Source organism: Ovis canadensis, chromosome 25 (assembly GCF_042477335.2).
Source record: "Ovis canadensis isolate MfBH-ARS-UI-01 breed Bighorn chromosome 25, ARS-UI_OviCan_v2, whole genome shotgun sequence".
NCBI classification, from domain to species: Eukaryota; Metazoa; Chordata; class Mammalia; order Artiodactyla; family Bovidae; genus Ovis; species Ovis canadensis.
Window position 1 is genome coordinate 59,114,235 of NC_091269.1, and position 10,283 is coordinate 59,124,517.

The 10,283-nt window shown below is 51.9% G+C and overlaps 1 pseudogene; it reads right to left on the bottom strand.

The window, feature by feature from the left end:
• Nucleotides 1-459: 459 nt before the first annotated feature.
• LOC138430228 (chromobox protein homolog 1 pseudogene) lies at nucleotides 460-1,838 on the bottom strand (annotated as a pseudogene).
• Nucleotides 1,839-10,283: the final 8,445 nt, after the last annotated feature.

Sequence of the window (10,283 nt, forward strand, 5' to 3'; positions counted from 1 at the left end):
TCTGCCCTTCCCTAAATACTTCACCAGTGGCTTGGATGGAGAAGCTGATATTTGTAACTTCACAATAGGAAAAGAAAGGGTCTTCTTGTCAGTTTCATGAGTAGAACCTCTAAGACAGAATGATCTGCCTGTGTATACACTCCAATAAGACTTTTCCTCCTCAACCAGTTTCCATCTCCCAAATGGCAGCTTTGGTAGCTTCTTATTTCTTTGTTGGGAACAGCATTAAGCTCAGGCAGGGGAATACCTTGGCTTCTAAGTTTCAGGCATTCACAGCTTTTAAACAGTCTCTCACAGTCCTCATTTAGGTTGCCAATGACATTTTTTGAAAGGATACAATATTCTGGACACTGAACCCAATTATCATTAGTTGTTCTTTCCTTTGTTTCACCGTTTCCCCAAATTTTAACAAAAATGATCCTAACCCATCTCCCTTCTTTCCCACCCCACCCTACCCACCCCAAATAATACACCAGTAATAGCCAAAAACTACACACATGCTACGCTGTAAAAATGCAGAGTTAACACTATCGGGAAGAAGGCTGTGTGGGTTGTGGAGATGCTCTTTGAAGATCTACAGTATCTCTTGCTCTCCCACATCCCATTCTACATTTTGTCCTTCATAGAAGGCCCTTTGCTTTTTTTTTCCAGCAAAGTTCAGAACGGGTTGCCTTGAAACACTGACCCTCCTTCCCCTCCACCGGGATGGGTGTGCAAACTGTACAGCATGGAGCGGCTTTGAAGCCCTGGGCTGCTGTAGGGCACAGAAAATATACTGGCTCTTCAAAGGACATCTTCTCAAGCCACCTTCATGGTGTCAAGACAAGGAGAACTCCTTCTTTCCCCACTTGAAACCCACAGTCAGATGTGACAGGGGCTGGTATTCAAGAAAGTTAATTCTTATCATCTTTTTTGTCATCATCCTCTGAGGGGTAAGAATGCCACGTCAGCCTTTCCTCATAGAAGGATATGACAACCTGCGGGCACTTGACATTGGCTTCCTTGGCAGGGACCAGATCAGCCTCATCAGAGTTCTTCCATTTCATTAGGAACATGAGTTCTCCACTGGAGTCCGTAGCTCCAATAATCCGCTCTGGTTCCAAACCCCGGGCAAAGCCTCGTGGCTTTTCTGACTCTTCTTTCTTCTTCTTTGGTTTGCTCTCCTCCCCCTTATCTTCTGAATCAGAATCAGCTTTGCGCTTGCCTCCCTCTGATTGATCTGTCTCGTGTGCTGTTTTCTGTGACTGCAGAAACTCAGCAATGAGATCAGGGCAATCCAGGTTCTCTTCTGGTTCCCATGTGTTATCCTCATCTGAGAAGCCCTTCCACTTTAGGAGATACTCCACTTTGCCCTTTACCACTCGACGGTCTAGAACTTTTTCCACCACATATTCTTCTTCCTCTTCTTCTAGCACCTCCTCCACTTTCTTCTTGTTTTGTTTTTTTTCCCCATAGTGCCCGCCAGCTTTCTGGTATAAAGGATGACGCCGCTCAGAGCAGCGCCCACAAGCCCGAGAGGAATCGGTGCCGCGCTACTGGCGGGACTTGTCCGGCCGGCCGGGGGAGTGGCGACCAGAAAAGCAACAAGCCGGGTGACCACTGTCGAGCCCCCTCACTGAAGCGGCGTACCGCAGGCCCCTGCCAACGGCCCTCCCCTCAGACGAACAAAAGAGCCTCGCACTCTGCGCTGCCCGCCGCCCGCACCGCGCAGGCGCGATGACCCGCCGCACAGCAATCTAGAACGCCTTTTATATTAATAACATGGTTCTTTACATATATGTTACAAGTATTCAGTTCAGTTCAGTCGCTCAGTCGTGTCCGACTCTTTTCGACCCCATGAATCGCAGCACACCAGGCCTCCCTGTCCATCACCAACTCCCAGAGTTCACTCAGACTCACGTCCATTGAGTCTGTGATGCCATCCAGCCATCTCATCCTCTGTCATCCCCTTCTCCTCCTGCCCCCAATCCCTCCCAGTATCAGAGTCTTTTCCAATGAGTCAGCTCTTCATATGAGGTGGCCAAAGTATTGGAGCTTCAGCTTTAGCATCATTCCCTCCAAAGAACACCCAGGGCTGATCTCCTTCAGAATGGACTGGTTGCATCTCCTTGCAGTCCAAGGGACTCTCAGGAGTCTTCTCCAACACCACAGTTCAAAAGCATCAATTCTTCAGGGTTCAGCTTTCTTCACAACTCTCCCATCAGGTTGGTACAAAAGTAATTGTGGTTTTCCATTGTTGAACTTTGCTGTTGGATATTGGAATACGTTTAAAAATAAATGTGATTATGTTATACATCATTTTAATGTGTATTTCTCTCTTTATATTTTTTGGCTAATGACATTACATGCCATTTATTTTCTATTTATTTTAGCTTATAGAAGTGATGTTAGGCAAAAAGCAAATTTGAGTATTTTTTTTTTTTTAATTCGAGTTCAAAATGGGTCATAAGTCAGCAGAGAGAACTCAGAACATCAGCAATGCATGTGGCCCAGGGACTGCCAATGAACGTACAGTGCAGTGGTGGCTCAAGAAGTTTTGCAAAGGAGAGGAGAGCCTGGAAGATGAGGAGTGTAGTGGCGAGCCACCGGAAGCTGACAACGACCAGCTGAAAACCATCATGGAAGCCGATCCTCTTACAGCTACGCGAGAAGTTGTTGAAGAATTCAGCATTGGCCTTTCTATAGCTGTTTGGCATTTGAAGCAAATTGGAAAGGCAAAAACCTTGGTAAGTGGGTGCCTCATTCGGTGACTGAAAAAAAAATTGTTTTGAAGCGTCCTCTTATTCTACGCAACAAAGATGGACTATTTCTCTATCAAATTGTGACATGAGACAAAATGTGGATTTGATATGACAACTGGTGACAACCAGCTCAGTGGTTGGACTGAGAAGTTCCAAAGCACTTCCAGTAGCCAAACTTGTACCAAAAAATGCGCATAGTCACTGTTTTGGGGGTCTGCTGCTGGTGTGATCCGCTACAGCTTTCTGAATCCCAGTGAAACCATTGCATATGAGAAGTGTGCTCAGCAAATTGATGAGATGCACTGAAAAGTCCAACGCTCTCAGCCGGCACTGGTCAGCAGAAAGGGCCCAGTTCTTCTCCACGACAACACTTAACCCAACACTTAACCAAACGTCACATAACCAATGCTTCAAAAGTTGAACAAATTGGGCTACAAAGTTTCACCTCATCCATCTGACCTCCTGCCTATCGACTCCCACTTCTTCAAGGATCTCTTGACAGCTTTTTGCAGGGAAAACACTTCCACAATCTGCAGGAGACAGAAAATGCTTTCTAAGAGTTTGTTGAATCCCAAAGCACGGGTTTTTATGCCCTGGAAATAATTTCTCATTGGCAAAAATGTGTTGACTGTAATGGTTCCTATTTTGATTAATAAAGATGTGTTTGAGCTTAAGAATGGTTTAAAAATCACAGTTTGAAACTGCAGTTAATTTTGTACCAACCTAATACTTTTGTTTACATTAGACACCTTTTTCAGAGCAGTTTTAGGTTCACAGCAAAATTGAGAGGAAGGTCCAGAGTTTCCCCATTTGTTTCCTGTTCCCGCACGTGCACAGCCTCCCCCATTATTGACATCCTCCCCCAGAATGGTACATTTGTGACGACTGATGAACCTACAGTGACATACCTTTATTACCAAAAGACCACAGTGTATATGAAAGTCCATTCTTGGTGGCGCTGGATATCCTGACCCTCTCAACCTTTATGGGGCTGCCTTCTAAGGTACTACAGCAGTGGCTGTCCCTGAGAGTATGTCCCAGCACACAACACAGGTGCTGGGCTGGTCATCCTCCCTGAGCGGACCTTAGGGACCAAGACCTAGAGGAAGAAAGTATCTTCCTTCAGCTCCTTGTTGGCACTGCAGCCTCCTCTGACATTTCCATGCTGCTTCCATCACTGACCCAGTCGAAGGCTTCTGGCCTTGTCCCTGCTCCACTGGTGCTGTTTGTGGGGGTTGGGGTGAGGATGGGGCACAAGCAACCTGGCCAAGCCAGCCTGCAGGGGTCCTTGACTTCTGTACCCACAGTCAGTGGTTGTGGGGCTCCCCCACATTCTGTTTCAGTGGATGACATAAGAAGGGCAAAGGCTGCCGCCCTCTCTCAGCGTTCGTTGTCAAGCACTCATGGAGCATCCCCTGTGTGCAAGGAAGTGGGCCCCAGAGATGCAGAGCTGAGAGCTCTGTGGAGCATCCTCCCTGTCCAGGGCCCCTTGGGCATCCTTGGTCCAGCTCTGGGCAAAAGAGGAAGCAAAGTAGGGTAGGTGAGTAGCTGGGTGAGCATGCAAAGATGCTGAGCTGCACCGCCGCACGACAACCCAGAGTGCTCTGCCTCCAAAGCAAGGCTTCTCTGGGCCCCTGCTCCACTTCCCGCCTGGGACAGCCCAGCTCTGAGACTTCCATGACCCATGGCATGGAGGACTGCAAGAGATTTCTGACTCCCTCAGGCACCCTTTCTGCTGCGGCCACTGCTTTTTACTTATTTATTTTTAAGTTTCAATTTTTAAGATAGTAGATTTACAGATTCATTGCAAAGAGTCTAGAGAGTTCTTGTATACCCCTCACCCAGCATAGAGCCATGGTGTATTTATCCAAAGCTCAGAAATTAACCCTGGTACAAGACTAACTAACCTATAGGCTTTATTCAGTGGTCCCCAGGTTTCATTTTGATGTCCTTTTTGTTCCAGATCCCTTCCAGGAGCGCCCATTGTGTTCAGTAGCAACCACTGCCTTTTAATGCACCTGTGAAGTTCCTGCCCTTCCCTCCAGGCCTTTCCCTTCCTTTTCTCTCCCACTCTTCCCCTCCCCAGCCCTTCCTTTCTGTCAGACACATCTCTACAGTGCTGACCACAGATGCTGGAGCTGCGGCTCTCATTCTCGAGCAGCGCAACAGCAGCCCGGGGGCAGGACAGAGTTACGGGGTGGGGATGGCATGGGCAGGGTCTTTTCCCTCCTAGAGTCTCTGGGAGCTGACTGTACACAAGAGGGCAGGTCACTGCGGAGATTTCTGGGGCCAGCCTCCCTCCGGCCTGGCTTCTCTACCGAGGCCACTGGCTGGGTGGAAGCACATCAAGCCTGGGAGGAAGTGGGGACCTTGCATCTCCCGTGGGTTCAAGGCCTGTGGGCCAGGCGTGTTGCAGGCGTGCTAGGCTAGGCAGCCCCTTGATACCTGGAGACCCCAGTCCATTCCTTGGCCCCATCCTGGCAGCCCGCCAGCCTGCCCCATTGAGGTCTTCAATGTGGGAGGCGAATGTGGGGAATGGTTCCTTGCAGGGAAGAGTGCAGAAGGAGGGGGGAAGTTGGGTAGGGGAGTTTCCTGGAAGCCCCCCCTTCACCAGGATTGGTCCCCTGGGGCCTGGGACCTGATACTTTATCCAAGTGGTCACACCCAGGACGTCCTCACATCACTTCTTCCACTGGACCCTGAGGTCACACTTAGAATGTCCTCATGTCCCCTTGAGGGTTTGGTTGCTGCGAGACTGCCATGAGGATCTGTGGACGCCTAGCTGGGCAGTGTTGTCTCTACAGTGGGGTCCTATTTGGAGTTGGAGGGGTGTTGCTGCCTGAGCTGGGCGTGGGGAAGGTCAGCTCTGTGAGGCAGAGCCCTGCCCACACCCTCACAGGAGTAGGTGTTGTACATCTAATCATGGCCCAGGGTATTTAAGGCAGTGCCTGAGGCTTCCACGGGAGAGACCGAGAGAGGAGGCTGGGGTTGCAGCAGGAAAGTCTGCTGGACTCGGTGACTCAGCGAGTCACCACCTGCTGCTCTGAATTCAGGGGCTGCAGATGGGGTAGGGCTGTGCTCCCCTTTGGCCCTGGCTTCCTCCTTCTTGGGGCTCAGGGGCTTGGAGGGGCAGTAGGGGGTGCAGGAGGGAAGGACCCACTCACAGGCTCCTGTGATCCCAGCACGAAGTGGGGGAGCCCCGCTGGGTCAGAGCACTGAGCCCACAGAAGTCCCTGGACCGCGGCTCACAGGAGCTGTAACAAATCCACCTTCTCCCGTGCCGCTCACCAGTCTGCAGGCCAGGTCAGGGTCAGGGAAGAGCTTGCTGGCTGAAGTCTCATTATGCTGCGGGACCACTGGGACAGGTGGTGTGGGTGAGCATTTGGGGGGCTAGTGAATGTCTGGGTGGCCTGATGAGCACTGGGAGCCTGCTGAGCATTCGTGGGTCCTGGTGAGCATTCAGATGTCTGGGTGAGGAGGGGACTGGAATATTGGGTGGGTTTGCCACTGTCTGTGTGTCCATCGGTCCCTTCACCTGAGAACTACTTCCTGAGCGTCTCCTTTGTACCAGTCGCTACGTATACATGTGTCTGGAGATGGAAGAAGTGTTCCTGCAAAGTCACAGTGGGCAGGTCAGAGGCCACCTAGCCATTAAGGCAGGTCAGTAGGACTAGAACCAGTCTCTTGAACCTGCTGCATTTTGGTAAAGCTTCTCCTGGTGCTCTGGAGAAGGCAATGGCACCCCACTCCAGTACTCTTGCCTGGAGAATCCCATGGACGGGGGAGCATGGTAGGCTGCAGTCCATGGGGTCACTAAGAGTCGGACACGATTGAGCGACTTCCCTTTCACTTTTTACTTTCATGCATTGGAGAAGGAAATGACAACCCACTCCAGTGTTCTTGCCTGGAGAATCCCAGGGACGGGGGAGCCTAGTAGGCTGCTGTCTATGGGGTCGCACAGAGTTGGACATGACTGAAGCGACTTAGCAGCAGCAGCAGCAGCTCCTGGTGCTCACCTGAGCCCCATGTGGACTGAGAAGGCAACGGATGGAGTGGGCTCAGCCGAGGACGCGCTCAGTGGGGAAGGTGTCGGGGCACACAGGTGCACCCAGCTTACCCCCAGGGTTGCTGTCTGAGGGACTGAGGTTGGGGTTGTACCTGGGGAGTGGGTATTGCCTGGGAGGTTCTGGGTTTGCACTAGTGCAGAGCACAGCTGAATCTGCACTTGGAAACCAGAGGGTTGGGGTCCGTGGGCAAGGGAAAGGGTGGGTGGCCCACGCTGTGTGCCTGGGAGGAGGCGAATGCCTGGCAAGCGCATGATCGGCGTCCGTGGGGTGGGGTGAGTTTCCTCCCACCGTGGACAAACTCATGACCTTGTCAAGTGGCGGCAAGGGGAGGATGAGGGACTCGTTACAAAGTGACCCGCAGATGCAGCAGGGTCTGGGGACGTGGGCCAGGAGGGGCCAGGAGGGGCCAGGAGGGGCCAGGAGGGGCCGGGACACTTAGTGCTCAGGTGCCCCGAGTCATGGGGAGAGGCCTGGAGACATGGGGTCAGGCGCAGACAGGACTCTCTTAGTGTCGGGGGGCTTGTGTTCAGGGAGAGTTCTCCTTCTCTGTGACGAGGACACAGACACACACAGGACCCCCAGTGATGACAGACACCAGCGTCCCCACGACGGTGACACAGGCTCCCCAGAAGGTGCCCTGCGCGGTGGGGACACAGACGCTGCTACACAGCCGGTGCCGGGCCCTCCAATGTGCATTTTGCTGTATGTCAGCTTGTAGTCTCTTGAGGCCTATAACATAAAGTCAAATCCAGCTTAGAAAGGAAACTTTTATCTCAAAAGAATTATTACAGGGAGGCAGGGGGACCGTTACAAGAGGATGCGAGTGTGCTCACGGGGGCGGGGATTATTCCTGGAGAGGGACCGCTGTATCTGTACAAGGGGCAGTATCGTTGGAGAGAGGTGACTCACATGATAGAGGGGGGAGCAGGACAATAAGTGGGGTCCATAACAGTGTGGGGAGGCATTACTGTGGAGAGGGGACTCGACAATAAAGGGGGGCTACCCTGCCCCGGTGCTGAAGCTGAAACTCCAGTACTCCGGCCACCTGATGCGAAGAGCTGACTCATTTCAAAAGACTGTGATTCTGGGAAAGAGTGAAGGTGGGAGGGGAAGGGGACGACAGAGGACGGGGTGGCTGGATGGCATCACCGACTCGATGGATGTGAGTTTGAGTGAACTCCGGGAGTTGGTGATTGACAGGAGGCCCGGCGTGCTGCAGTCTGTGGGGTCGCAGAGAGTCGGACACGACTGAGCGACTGAACTGAGCTACTGTCGTGGGGGGCACATTACTAACAGGTACAGGGGGCATTAACAGTGAGGGAGGCGCATAGCTCGGGAGCTGTTACAATAGAGGGGGCTATTCCGTAGAAGAGTCTGAACCGCTCTTTAGAGGGGGCCTGTCACGCTAGAGGAGGACTGTTACTATTGAGAGAGGACTAGTAGGGTAGAGGTGCGACTGTTAGGGCAGATGGAGGTCCGCTGGTGTAGAGGGGCACGGCCGGTGCACAGAGGGGATCACTGCGGCAGAGGACTCTTATGAAGGAAAGGGGACTATTTCCATGGCGGAGGACTTTTGCTGTAGAGGGGCGCTGTTACGGTGGATGGAGGTCTCTCCCTGCCGAGGGGGACTGTCACTGCCGAGGGGGACTGTCTCTGCCGAGGGGGACTGTGTTAATAGAGGAGCATTATAGCCTTGGGGGGACTATTATTATAGAGTGGGGACACTGGCGGCAGAGGAGCGCGGATACCGCAGAGCGGAGCTATGACGTCAGAGGGGGCCTGCTGCCGTGTGGGGGTTGGGAGAGCGGGAGCGGAGCTATGAGTGGAGCGCGGATGACTGTTGCGATAGAAGAGGGAGGATGACAGTGGGGGGAATGTTACTCTAGGGGGTGGACGGTTGCTGTCGAGGGGGCTATGGCAAAGGGTTATTACTCTGCAGGGGAGGCTGTTACCGTAGAGGTGTTAGACGATAGACGGGGACTGTACCATAACCGAGGGGACTGTTACTGTAAAGGAGGGGCTTTAAAAATTGAGAAGGACTCTTGCTGCAGAGAGGGGACTATGACACTAGGGATAACTCCTGACAAGGTCTGCAAGCATCTGGATAGTTGGGGCAGAGGAGGTTTCTCCCTGGAGAGGAGCAAACACGAGTATGAAGACCTGGGGTTGGATGAAACGTGGCCTGACAGCACGTGGCTCGGAGGCCCCTCAGAGCAGTGGCTGCGGTTCGGGAGGAACTGCATGGGTGTCCAGCCCTTGTTCTGCTGATCCTGGGAATGAGCGGGTCCGCTTCTGGCTGATGAGCCTGGGGAGGGACTGGGTTTGTGTGGCTCAGTCAGGAAAGGGGGGTCCTGAGTCTCAGCTGGGTGTTTGTGGGGATAGGCCATTATGGGAAGCTGTTTCTGAACACGGAGTGCGGGGATTGCTGGACCTTCCGGTCCTTCAGTGTTGTCAAAAGGCCGTGACAGGAGGCAGGGGACACTCTATACCCTGGGTTCTGCGTGTGGCAGGAGGAAGGTGACACTCATACCCTGGGCCGTGACAGGAGGAGAGGACACTCAGACTCCGGTCTGTGATGGGGGTGGGGACGTTACACAAACATAGGAGAGAACATTACACACACATCGTTTATTCTGGAACCAGCAGGAAGCCGCGGCAGGCAAGCATCTACGGGTATCGGGTATCGGGGCAAACCCACCTGAGAGGCAGACTCACCCTTTGTGCCGCGGAGCAGAGAGCGCCTGCTCCATCCATGTTCCCAGATAAAAAATCACGGATTTCTTCATAATGGAGTCAGTTTGTGTTTGGAGCCAGGGCCCACTGGAGTCAGGTTCTTCTCTCAGGAGCTGGAAGGTGTTTTTTTTTCCCCTCCATCATATTTCAGAGACATTCCTAGTCCTGCTGGAAACATTGGAAACATTCTGAGATGAGATGATGTCAGAGGCGCGTTCACCTTTAAAAGATGGACTTCAAAGAGACAGAGAAGGAATTCCCCCATATTCTAAAGTAAATGTTCTAAGAAAAGGGAAGGGGGCCAGTCTTTATTCTCTGAGAATTAAGCCTGGAGGTTTAATTTGGATTTGCTCTTAAACTGCCCACTGTGAATCTCAGGTGGGTTGTGTAGAAACCAAGTTCTCCCATGCGCTTTGCAAATTTGTCTGAACTGTGGATGAGAGAGAGAGAGAGAGAGAGAGAGAGAGAGAGAGAGAAAGACAGAGAGACAGAGACAGAGAGACAGAGACAGAGAGAGAGACAGAGAGAGACACGGGGACCCAAGCCTCTGTTGCAGGAAGGGTCTAATCCAATTTATATCACCTAAGAGTTTTTGAAAATCATTTAAAGTTGATAATTTATCAGTACGAATCTGTGTTAGTTGGGGAGTAATACGTTGTCTATTAACAACAAATCCTAAGTAATGGCAAGGTGTAGAGGTTTGAATTTTTTCACGGGCAGTGATTAACCCAGAGTTTTCTAA